This window comes from Aethina tumida, chromosome 3 (genome assembly GCF_024364675.1).
Source record: "Aethina tumida isolate Nest 87 chromosome 3, icAetTumi1.1, whole genome shotgun sequence".
Taxonomy (NCBI): Eukaryota; Metazoa; Arthropoda; class Insecta; order Coleoptera; family Nitidulidae; genus Aethina; species Aethina tumida.
The window spans coordinates 28,809,582-28,823,524 of NC_065437.1; the positions used below are offsets into that span (position 1 = coordinate 28,809,582).

The 13,943-nt window shown below is 30.7% G+C and overlaps 1 protein-coding gene across 2 annotated transcripts in view; it reads right to left on the reverse strand.

Annotated features, from left to right (window-relative positions):
* LOC109607133 (microtubule-associated protein futsch) overlaps nt 1-13,943 on the reverse strand; it is a 155,697-nt gene that overhangs the window by 19,860 nt on the left and 121,894 nt on the right. The gene's annotated exons all lie outside the window — the stretch shown is intronic.

Below are 13,943 nucleotides of genomic sequence, written 5' to 3' on the forward strand. Positions count from 1 at the left end.
GTAAAATCTGTTGTTCCATATCAGCATAAATGCAGAGGTAACAAAAGTGTAAAGAGCAAAGTTGCATTTGTTGTATCCGTTAACGTTGAAAGTGTGTAACTACAATGCATTAAGAAAATGTGAAGTGACTTATCTGACTTCAGATAATACACGTCTCCTAAGAATCGCGAACATGGCGAGGCTTTCATGGAGCCAAACTTCAAATGACATAAAATAGGTGAGATGATGCGGCAATTCCGACCGACAATGAACGGTACAAAGGAGATTATCAAGGAAAATAGGGGAGATGGTGAGATAATACTAACTGGCAATCGACAGTACGTATAAATGAAATCAAACCTTGATTTTGTTAGCAATACATTTTAATATTATTTACCGGAAAAAGTTGTGAACAATGTTTTTACTGTTTAGCTTTAAAATAACATTTCTTTTCATTCTTTAATTTAACACATGGGAAATACCTGAAGTTTATAGAGGTTGGACTTAATATTTAATATTTTGAAGTTCCTTTGCAACATCAAATAAGACAATAGGTCAGGAAGAAGTTGAAGACTTTTGTTATTATAGAAACTCGTTTTTTAGTAATTTTTTGGTTAAAAAAGTGACTACAGACTTCATAGACTAGATTGGATAATATATCCTGGAATTGTAGAAGAAGGAGCATATTCTCCTGATCTCAATATCACTGACTATGAGTTGGGTATATTAACAATCAAATAAGACAATAGGTCAGGAAGAGTTTCGTTTTTTAGTTCAGTCAATTTATGAGCTGTTGCAATGATTGTCTCTTTGTTAAGTAGTCAATGTCTCAAATTCCACTCACTGCCCATCGTACAGTTATCAAAATTATTTTAGCTTAAGACTCTTTAAATATCGTTCCACCCGATATGCAGCTTCACACTATTATTCAGACCAGTGGGAATTATCTTAATCAAGTTCATTTGCGTTGCCTGAAAGAGGATATTTTGTAATTGACAAACATCTAATTTTAATATCCTCATTTAATTTATTTTTTGAAATTGCATGAAATGCATTGAATTCCAATTGTTTAATTAATGAGTGGCCTTTTTCTAAAGTTGTTGCACGAGGACTTTGCACGAGAGTTATTTAATTTTTTCATTTTTCTTCAATACTATATTTTTAAACAAAATATGTTTTGATGAGAACTTTTTATGCTTTTTAAGATTCCAAATTATTTCAAGTACCTAATATAAAACACAGGTTTCTATAAAAGTTTTTAATGGTTAAGGCTTTCATGATCATTGTCTAAAGAAAATGTAAATTTGTTCGGGTTTTTTGGTCGCCGTTGAATGAAATAATTTTTATTTTGACAAGTTGTCAAAAAACACCGAATCAGAACTCCGAAGATGTCAGAAAATTAAGAAATAACTCCTTCAATGACGATAAAAAATTAACCTAATATATAACTTCAAAAAATGTTTATTCAGGTAAAAATTAAATAAAAATTATGAATTTTTTTATGTTCAAACTAATGACTTTTAAATTGAATATATTTCATTAAAATGTTAAGTCTAAGGTAATCAAATTTGAATAGACCCATGTAATGGAGTGTAATTCACAAATGTTTAAAATTTAGTAGATTCGCTTACATTTTTAAGAGCTAAATGGAAGTATAAATGAATTTCGTATTTTTGCTCCGTACATTAATGTAATATTTTCCGAGTGCACCTGGATTAACCATTACTCTCCGTGAATGTATTTCTTAATGGCCCTTCTGTATGAATTTATGTTTTAATATTTACAAGTTATTGAGATGAATATAAGGCACAAACAAAAGTAGTAATAATTGTATAACTTAATGCGTTTTTTAGTTGAAATCACCGGTACATGATAAAGAGAAATGAATTTGAAATTAAACGTGTTCATGTAGCGTAAATGTCTATTACCCACCATTATGCTTGTACCAACTTTTATTGAAACACGGATAACTGCACAGAATAGTAGGAAAACATTTTCTAATAATTATAATTAACTTCCCCTAACAAGTACGTGCTAATTGACTGCTATGGTTCTGTAGTGCAATTCCATAATTGAACGAAACAACGAGAGTTGGCCATAATTCACAAAATGCAAACTTTGCACTTTTATGAAAGTCGAGCACTGGTTGCACGCCGCATTTTTTGATTTATTAATATTTTAGGAAATTGGAATTTATACGTAAAACTGCCACGGGGCCAGAACGTGAGTTTTGAGATAATTATATATATATATATATAAGCTCAGATTTATGTACAAATTTCGGACAAGGATAAGGAAAAATTTTACGTCAATGTCTATTTAAGGATTATTTATTATCCTTAACCTACTCGATATATTATACATTATTTCGTTATCGAATGAACGCAGGAAAGTCTCTAAAAAATAAAACGAATCAGATAAATGCTTTTTCGTCCAGCGGTCGATTAAGTAGACTCGAACAAACAGCCAATCAAATAGCCGAGCTGCCGAAGAGGAAAGACAACAGAAATTAATGATTGCTGAATACAAGTTTGGTAGATAAAAGATTTGATCTTGACTATAAACTAAATTAGTACGGTGAAGGGTAAACAAAAACATTAATTAATTTTGTTAACAGGTTCAATTTTATATAAAAGCATTTATTTCGTTTTAATTTAATGGTTGACTGGAGCCAATAATAAAATATTTAGGAAAACTCGGCGCAAAACTACCAATTTTTCCAACGATCAACTAACACGACCTTCGTCGGATCAGACGAAAGGGAAGGATATTGATTGATCACGAACTTTGAACTTAATAATTTAGACGTTCCCTAATTGGTGACGTTACTTTTTCAACCAAAAAACTTCAAACATAAGAACTTGGTTATTTCTTGGAATTACACAAATCCAATAAGATACGGACGACTTTATTACTTTTCAGTTAAGTGACATGTTGTGTGAATAAAAATATACTTCGTTGTGAAGTGAAACATGATGAAGCTAGTACAGCTGCCGGATAAATGATGCGAGATCTTTTAATGTTTCTAAAATGTTTAGAAACGAGGGAGTTTGCGTAAAAGATAAACAGCAGGACAGCCCAGAATCTCCCTTGCACCAGATTACCTATAAATCATTTTAACTGCAGGAAGTCGCTAATTACTTTCCGGGTACTGTCTCAACGTCTTTATGATACTACTGGTACCCCCATCTCTAAGTTAACCACCAGATGACGACTTTTTGTTTGGTTCCTCGTATTCAGCTGGGCTGCAAAACATACTGATTGAAGAGATTCATTACAGTCAGTATTATTCACACACAAGTCTATATTTTGCCTATTTTCAAATATCCGTCGAGTACGAGTATAGAAAAGACCATATTGAGAATTTTGTCGCAATGATTCGTCTATTTGGGCTTGGATTTGGATGTCAGGGATGTACTTATTTCATACCCACTGGAAATTAGATCATATTAAACTGCAACAACTGACTTCATAGACTAAATTGTATAATATGTACTGGAACTGTAAAAGAAGTAAGCATATTCTCCTGATCTTAATATCATTGACTATGAGTTGGGTATATTAACAATATGTCTTGAAAATTATCGTCCAGAAATTCTTAAGGAACTTCAGGTACTATTTCCATAATCAATGGAAGAAATTTTTAAGATTATTTTGATTATTTAATAGAGAGTATGCCCCGTAGAATATTTCCTGTTTATAATTTGCCAATAATACAATTTTTTCACAATTTATTTGATTCATTAATAGTCATACATGATAATTACACATTTAGGGACACGCACTAATTCATATACTTCTGGGAGAATGAACACTGGTCTCATAAACCTCGGAAACCGTCTAGACATACGTACCTAATAGCAGTATTAATTATAACCGCACCGTAAAAATATAATCAGTGTTTATTGCGATTTTACGATTGTATGATTTACGCGATTAAGTTTTCATAACATGTGCCTGATGGATGAATGTCGTATGATTGTAAAATCCGCATTTATTTGAGTGAATTGTTAACAGATTCGTTGACGGCACAAAAGATTAATTTGCTGCAGAATTTCGTAGTAAATTGCGAGGAATACTGGAATGAGTCGAGAAAATCTCGGCAATGGTGTAAATGGAGAAAATCAATATGTAATTATCTAGGGTTACGGCACCCAGACTCCGGCAGTCTCTTTTTGAGTGGCACAAATGACATTTTGATAAGTGTAATTGCAAAAGTTCGACAACTGCAAAAACTCATGTTAATAATCCACCCACAATAATTTATTTAATTGAATAGTTGAAGACAACGTTTCTGTAGAAAAAATACCATCGATTCTTTTTCACTTGCTTCCATATTTCGATCTAATTAAGATAAATAGAAAACTGATGGACGAGTTGTTTGTTATCACTGCAATGTTTTAAATAAAATTTGCCATATTTTATAAAGATTAATAAGGATGGCACATACACCAAAATGAGAATCATTTATTATATTGGATTTTAGCCAATCAATAACTAATCTTATTATATATATAAAGTATATAAATAAGCCATTTTCTGAAATTAAACTGTTAGGGAAAATTATAATTTAACTTTAATGAAAATACATGTTTTTATCATGTAACTGTGTAATTAACTGCAGTCTGATAACTGTTCTAAAATAGATTGTTTTATAATGCTAATTAATAGCTCTTGTTACCAGTGTTGTTAGTATTTTTATTTTGTTTTCTTTTACTTAACGAGTAAAATAAACAAGGATTTTGTTCGTAAGAGATATAAAAGGGCAATTAGGCCACGAATGATAATAAAAGAGCTTCACTACGTGAGTTTAGTTTTGATTTAATTTAAGAGAGATTTTGATGTACTATGCAACTTTATAAAGGTATTAAAATTATAAACTTTAAATGGGGAGAATGCTTCGCTTGTTTAGGAGTATAGGTAGTATTAAAACTCAACTGTATTATACTGCTTCGTAATTAAAAAACTGAATATGTATATAAGGTCTTACAATGAACTGAATATATTTTATATAATAATATGTTTAATGCATATAATATATCAAAAATGTTAAATGCTTTTATTAGACAAGGTTCAAAATTAAATTGAACAAAGCAATTTTCCAAGTTATATACGCCTTTTCGTTGACCAAGGATTTAGTAGTTTGGCCAATGACCATTAGGGTATTATGTGAAGTTTGCAGATCTATGTATGCCCCAACAGCACATAAACAAGGATTTTAAAGCATTAACGGTTCATTTTATATTTTATGATAGTTATAAACCTCATATTACTATAAATTCAATTCTCTTGTTTAATATTACTTATCCTTATCGAGTTGACGAAATAAGATATATTGTTTTAAATAACTGTTTTATTGTTTACTAACATTGTGTATGGCGGAAATTTATAGGTGGTGTTGTAAAACTGTTGTGTCGTTAAAACAGTTGCCAAATGATATATTAAATGTACTGCATTGACGTGACCAGAGTACTTGACCTTTACGAAAGGCGGTTGGTTAGATTTAGAATTATGCTGCGAAAAATCAATACTTTATCACCATAAAGCCGAGACTTCATGTGTTCAAAAACGTTGAAAAGAATGGAATTTAATTTTTTATAGGGTGTTAACAAGCACCCTATTATCTAATTCCGCTTATTTTATTTCTGGGGCTGTTATAACGTTAGGATTATTTCTTAATCTTGTTAATGTCCCTGCTAGGCTTCCTGCTTATTGGCAAAATTTAATTTGCAAAATTACTTATGAACAATAAAACAAGTTCCAAGCGGACATTTATGATATTTGCATATCCTCATAATTTCTAGGCCACTCCTGGGAATCCCATCACTTACTTTAATTATATTGGTGTTTCCTAAAGGCGTAACGTTTAATTTTGGACACGAAATAAATTTCCAATTACCGTCAAATAAATATCCCATAACATGCTTTTTTATCACTTGCTTAAATATCTTCAATTTTAACTGGTACAATAATCCTGGAAGCGTTCATTATCGTCCAAGCGGTTTGGATCATTACGGTTTCGTGGCGTATAACTGGATGGCTGGCTATTCATACCAACATACGGTTGGATATTTATTAACATTAATCCAGACCAAACGGGACCAGACATTCTCTTATGACAGTACTTTGCGGTGGAACCCGAAATCATGTGGATGTATGTAACCCATATCCCACGTTTGTTTAATACGAGATGACGCTTCCATCCGTTTCTGACATTGTCTGTCTTACTTACAATCTAAATATTTTAGACGAGGTAAATTAAATTTTCAATTGTTTCTCCCCATATCAAAATTAAAATATAAACGTATCCAAATAAATGGTATCTTTTATGGAAAATTATATTCAACGATTTCAACATATTTGACATTATACACAATAAAAAGTCCTCGTATATTATTTATTGTGGTTAGGGATCAATAAATAAGTGTGCTAGAAAGCCAGTAGAAGAAAATGTAAGAAACTGAAAGCGTGAACGAGAATATATTCTGCAACAAAGAAATATTCTATCCCTTATCGATATTCAAATAGAGTCAAGGGTTATTTTAGATTTAGTTTTCTTGATCTTATCAGTATTGATTCTACTGAAAGTGTGTCAAGATTGATCCGTAGTATTTTTAGTTGTGGCGGCATATACTTAATGTTAATTACAATTGTCTGACCTAAACTTACTTAGTTAAACGGTAGTGACAATTATCATAAATGCCAAACAGGAGGTCTAAAACTTTTGCTAATTAACATAGTGATTGTGATCATGTGTCTCAGACATAAATGTAATAAGGAGAAGCTATTACAGTTAATAAAATTAAAGATATTACGTCTTCATCAATATAAAATGGAATTTATTTATCATAGATCGAAAGATAAATTGAATTTTCACAAACCAATAAATACGTTGAACCGTACGTGTAAAATCGTTAACGTACTTTTTCTGAAAATAGCGGCGAAATAAATATCCGTAAGTTCCCAACAGCCTTCGTCGAGATTAATAGATTCTGAAGGGAATTCTAAGAATCGGAAATATTTCAGGAAAGAAAATAAAAGTCATCTCTTTTCTCACGTCAATATAACGAGTTGACAAGCACCTGAAAAGAACGTAAATCGATTATGACAATGAATATATTTATTTTCAACAGACTTTTCTCTTAATGGGCAATGTTATGTAAATTTTAATTATTTAGTATGCGAGTATAGACATGCTATTGATCCGTCCGAAAAAACGAAATTGGCTTGGGACACCTACGACAGCTTAATTTCGTTTTAACATCGATCCTTCATTTTGTACCATTCACACGGAAAACCCTTTGCAGGCGTTAATCCATTGGGAATGTCCTTTTTTGCCAGCTGAATACGTGAAACAATGGATTTTTTCAAAAAAAGATCGTTAACACTTAGATAATATAATCATGTAAAAAAATACCAATGGGAGTTCCAATTCATCTAGATTAATTAATCCATGATATCAAAATCAATTATTTGTTTGTTATAGAGAACAAAGTTAATTTAACGAAAATATCATTTTGCCTTATTATTTACCGATGAGGTCCACCCTCGTTATAATCGATACATCACAACTGTTTATTCCCTAAACTTATGTTTATACAGACGCTGTTACGTCAAGTGTACGACTATTATGTTACGTACGACGAATTGATTGTTTGTAAAAGTATTATTCTAAATTTACAAGACCAAAAATTAATTTAGGTAGGAAATATTAATTCAACATCACCCTGCTTATCCTTGTTCGTATTTTCATGAATAAATTTTGAGATCAGCAATATGGACGATGTTATTACAACATTTTGTGGAAGTTCGTACAAGCGAATTTAATTAAGTGATGCTTTTGCGTTTTGAACATGGAAATATGGGAAATGAATATTGCTGGGGCACGAAATTAATACATTTTACCTATTTCAAGAGTAATCCCGTTTTCATACATAAATGCGGTGGCGTTTCATTTCAGATTAATAAAATACACTTAAGGACCAAAATTCTATTGATTATTTTAGTTTTATTACAGTTAGTGATCGTAATTCCGTTCGTAATTAAATTGAATATTCGATAACCGTAAATGTTTGAAACAATTTGAATGACTTTCAGTAGGTCATGACACGTTTCAACCCTCGTTCTGGATTTATAAATTAACCAGTTCGTTTCGATCATATTCATCTGAAATTAGATTAAAGCGTCGACCTGAGACAAGTGTAGAAGCAGGATTTCTATAGGCATGTGAAATGATTTGGTTGGCACACATAGTAAAGCATAACCCATGTAATTTTATATAGTAGAGCTATATCAACTAAAATTGATGTTTGTAATAGCACTCCAACCTCTTAAGAGCACTCTCAACCGTTGCTTTTGTGTATTTAGCATGATTTTACTTAATGTATATTCACTTTACTTTTCGCATTGTTTAGATGTCTACTCAGCTAACTGAGTTCACATAAATGAAGTATGTTTGTCCGACGATCTCTGTTTAGATTGGTAATACTCTTGAACAGGTTATATCAGTAAATTAGGGCGATTCTAAACTTTAATACTTGTTACAATTTTATGAACTGAATTTTGTAACATTAATATTAAGGCGACTCATATTTCATACAAAAATGTTCAAATGTTATCCTACAGAAAATATTGTGTCTAGTAATATGGTTTTATACAATTGCAGAAGTAAATTCATCTCCCGATATTAAATTGTCTTGTGATATGGATTTTACTTTATGTATATTCATTTTATTTTTCGCATTGTAACATATATTCACTTCACTTTTCTCATACTTCTATTCTGAGTTAACGTAAATTAAATATGTTATATAAATTAAAGCAATTTTTTTAAATTGAATTCTATAACATTGGAATTAAGGAAACTTATATTTCAGATATCAAATCATACAAAAAATGATGATAAAATTTATTCCTACACTAAATATTGTAATGTAGTTTTATGTAGTTTCAGAGATAATTTCATCTTTCTTATATATATAATTATATTGCGGTATCGATTGCACTTAATGTATATTCACTTTACTTTTTGCACTGTCTAAAAGTCTATTCAGTTAACTGAGTTTACTTAAAGTAAGTTTCTTTATCTAAAGTTCTCATTTTAAATTGATACTTCTTATTAAATGAAAGAGAACTGGATATCCCAGCAAACTTATGCAAATATAAATCAACTCTATTACCTCATTTTTTTCTCAAATAATATAAATTAATCCAATTTTATGAACTGAATCCTGTAACATTCATATTAAGATGTCCCATGTTTCAGATGTCAAGTTAAAAAAAAAATATTAAGTTTTAATCCTACAGAAAATATTGTCTGTCGTAATGTGATTCTATATAATTTCAGAGATAATTTTTTTTCAGATATAACATTACCCTGTGATATAGATTTTATTTAATGTATAAATGTATTGCTTAGATGTCTGTTCAGCTGAGTTTACATAAATAAAATGTGTTTGTCTGACATTCTTAATTTAGATTAATACTATTTATTAAATGGAAAAGAACTACATGTACCAACAAACTTGCGCAAATATAAATCAACTAATACTTTACCTTTTTTCCCAACAATATAAATTAATGTAATTTTTTAAATTGAATTCTGTAACATTAATAAGTAGGCGACCCATGTTTCAGTTGTGAAATCACACAAAAAATGATCATTAAGTTTTAATTTTACAAATAATATTGTCCTTGGTAATGATGTTTTATATAATTGAAGAAGCAAATTAAATTTCCTGATATAAAAATGTCTTATGATAATGATTTTACTTAGTATATCCAATTTATTTTTTGCACTGCTTATAGATATCTATTTAGCTAATTGGTTTCAAATAAATGAAATGTTTTTGAATAATAGTCTCATTTTACATTGGTACTATTTTTAAGATAGAAATGAACTGGATGTACTAGTAAACTTATGAAAATATAAATCAACTCTATTACTAATTTTTTCTCTAACAATATAAATTAATGCAATTTTTTAAACTGAATCTTGTAACATTAGTATTAAGTGACCAACGTTTCAGTTGTCAAGTTATACAAAAAATGTAATTAAGTTTTAATCTTAAATAAAATATCCCTCGTAATGTGATTGTATACAGTTGCTGAAGTAAATTTATCTTTCTAATATAAAATTGTCTGGTGATATCGCCAGAGACCATTAACTAAATAAGATTAATCATCAGCGGTGTTATGAGTTTGTAGACATGAGTATTCATCTTTTTTTAAAGTGGAATTGGGTTTCTTTAATCACTTTAATTTTCTGTAACTTTACCACAACAATTTACAATAACTTATAACCAAACAACTTTAAAAACTTTTTAGGCACATAATAAAGGTCTAGATATGAAATTATTGGAGTTTCCTGGGGAAACTAATAGTGCCTAAAACTTTCTAGGCACGTATGCGTTTCGGTAAAATACGATTAACGTTCGATATATGCTGCAGCGCCTTAAAGGTTATAGGACAAAGTTATGACAATATTTATTGGTTCCTTCCGACCAAAACTAAATGGCGTCGCCAACAAATAGATTTGCGTTCAATAAAATGAAATTAATTCGATTATTTGATAAACCACCATGAGATCTTTTATCAATATATCCTTTAGTAAAAAATCCAATAACACGAATATGACACGTTGCTTTAAAAACAGAGAAAAACCATTCGCTGAAGTTTTCGGATTACACGCTCGAAGAAAAGTTTCTGAACGAAGTTACGTTTCCCAACAATTTTCCACGGATTTTCGCTATGTTACATGATTCAAATTTCCAAGAAATTTATTTCAAAGGTATATTATAAAGACTTATTCCATTGTGTTGAACACAGTCAAAAATAAATATACAAAAGATGCTGACGACACTTTTTTTAAAAGGCGGAAGCGAAACGAATCACTTAACCAAATAAATATGTGTTGATAATAGAAGCCTTGTGGCCGTTTCCCCAAACGAAATTAATAAAAACAGTCACATTTTACCGTTATCTGGGTAAAGCCACACAAAATGCGGTGTAAATCGTTATCCTGTTCCAAAGGTGCTAAAAACCTTTAAACCCTTCCCACTTGACCCACGGAAAACTTTTTATTTGGACCTCCATTTGTTTCTGCCGTGACCCCGAACTTTCCGCCACTCCAACTTAACGGCCTAGTATCAGTTCAATCAGTTTTCGTCCAATTTATTTCCAACATTATTCCAATTCCCATGGACGGCTCAAATTGGCTGTAAAAAGGCGAATTACCGTCATACGTTTTAATATACTGTTGGCGGAAAACACCGTAGATTTTTATTAGCTTAATTTCATTTCACACGTACAACCAAGACACAATAAATTTATAACCGAATCTGCTAGACGGATATGAATGAAGAGGATTCGGAGGTATTAAATGTGACGGAGTGAACATCAACGTTGAACTATTTCGGTGCCTTCCCATACTGGTTATTTATACATGCTATTAAACGTACAAGCATAATTAAATAACCCCAGCACATAATTATAATTTATGTAATCCCGGTAGGTTTTAAACGGCATCTTGAGGAGACTTATAGCCATTTCGTGTTCCACCATCTTAATGGGATTTGAATTTTAAGGTAATAACCTTTAATAAATTAAATCAGGAAGATGATTTGTTATTAACATTTAACTCGGGGTATTATTTGCAGCTTAAGAGCCTCATCGTTGATTAATGATAGTTTACTTGGTGTTGCATTTTGCACTGTTATACAGCTTGTACAGTTTTATTAAAGTGAATTTACACATTAAAACGGCTTTGCAACATCAATACGTATACCGGATCGTAAATGTGTCTAGTTTAAAGCGCCAGAAAGTTTATTTTACGACTGTAACCACGAGAATGTGCTCGCATTTGTATTAATTATTGATTAATCCTGGCCGGCATTATATTTACTTGTAGAATTCCACCGCACAAAGCCACAGACATTTGCATAAAATCGATGTTAATAAACTCAAGGTATTTCGGTTATAGAGAAGTGAATAAGCAAACCAATAACAATATGTTTGATTGGTCCCTAGATGACGCATAAATTTAGCTTCGTAATGATAGTGATGAACGCCAACTTTGATCTTTGTTGCCGGATTCGAATTCGAGCTTGTAATATTTCAACGGGGCGCATTTTTTGTTTGTTTTGCTTCTCATTTGTGGTGCAGCGAAGCTGAAAGTGCTTTTTCAAAGGGGCAATGTGGTGATGCAATGGGCTGAAAATTTGAAAATAGTTGGAGAGGAAACGCATAAAACGGGAGTAGTTGAAGTCTATGTTAATTTTCGAGTTAAATAACGCAATATCAAAATGGTAATTTAGATTCTATGTTACCTCCTCCCGTTATTTATTCATAATTAATCAAGGTTCTTACTGCTAAACTATCAAATTTGGATTTTCCTTTTTATGGTGGGGTATTGCTTGTATACATTCCTGGTACCAGTTACCGTAGTAATGAGGGACTAGACTGAAGGACCACTACAAGACCTCAAAATGTACTGCTGGTCTACCGGGTTTATCTCGCAAAACCCTTAGATTACCTCGAGGATGAATAACATTAGTTATACAGCTCTTGCATCGTCAATAGGCGCCCTTAATCATTACATACATATTCAGGGACATATAATCAATAGAGGAGCAGATGAAATGATGAAAAATGTGAGTGTATGGTATAAAAAGTAAAAAGGATTAAAATGTGTAGATAATTTCCTTCAATTTGCTTTTTTTTCTATGTTCAGACCTATATCAGAATTGGATATAAATCTAGATATATGTTGGAGCCACAAAAATTTACTAATTTATTAGTTTCTTTATTTTTTCGTCCTTTTAAAATATTTTAAATGAAATTTGGAAGAGTTTTTCAAAATCCTATTGTGAATTTCTACCAAAGAATATGAAAATACATTTACAATAATAATCAGGAATATTTGTTAGTTAGTGAGTATACAGTAAAGATTTGAAGAGGGTAAATATGTGTAAACAGGACTCAATTCTTTTTTTTTTGTATCCCCAAACCTGCAGTAATAGAAAAGAGTATCAAATATTTACTTACTTGTTACATATGGTATTATCATTATAATTACAGATTTTTACTTTTTTTTTAAACAATTAATTTTATCTGGAAAAGTATGGAATAATTTAAACATATGATCTAGCAGTTACTGAAATGTGTCATCAGGAATTTGTTGCCACAACTCCTGTATGGTTTGAAGAAGTTTCCTTTTTATGTTTTTAGTTCAAATGCGACGGTCTAATACTTCCCAAAGGTAGTCAATATAATTTAGATTAGAACTTTTTCTTTAAAAAACACTCTTTAATAATTTTAGATGTGTATTTGGGATCGTCGTCTTGTTGAAATATCCAACAAAGTGGCATCTCTTCCACGGCAAATGGAAACATGGAGTTTTTCAGTTTGTTCCTGCATTGAAAACGATTCACTTGAATCAAGTTGGATCGAAAAAAGCATCCCCTGATGCTTCCGTAACCACGGTTATTTGTAGGAATTTAGTATTTAAAGTGCAAATTAAATATACTTTCGTTAATCCAATGGACAGAGTTCCATTTTTCTTGAATCCATGATAACTGGAATTTTGCGAACAGACAGGACGCTCTGTTTTTCTTTAATAGCAAATTTACAAAAAATCTTCGAAACAGCACTGTACAAATATTTTTTTCGCAAGATATTTTCTTGAAAAAGTTTATTGTGAATTAAATTATATATAAATTAAAACTATGAAAATACATTTGCAATAATAATCAGGAATATTTATTAGTTAGGCAAATTGTATTTGTTTAAATACAATTTTTGTTAATTTGAAATGCAATTCGAATGAAAAGTCAATTTGCATGATTAAAATTATAATTAAAAAATTAAATTTGAAATCACAACTCTATTTACATTAATCTAAATAAATAAACTACATATTTTTAATATGTCATTTTAATATAATTAAATTATATTATGCAGTTGTT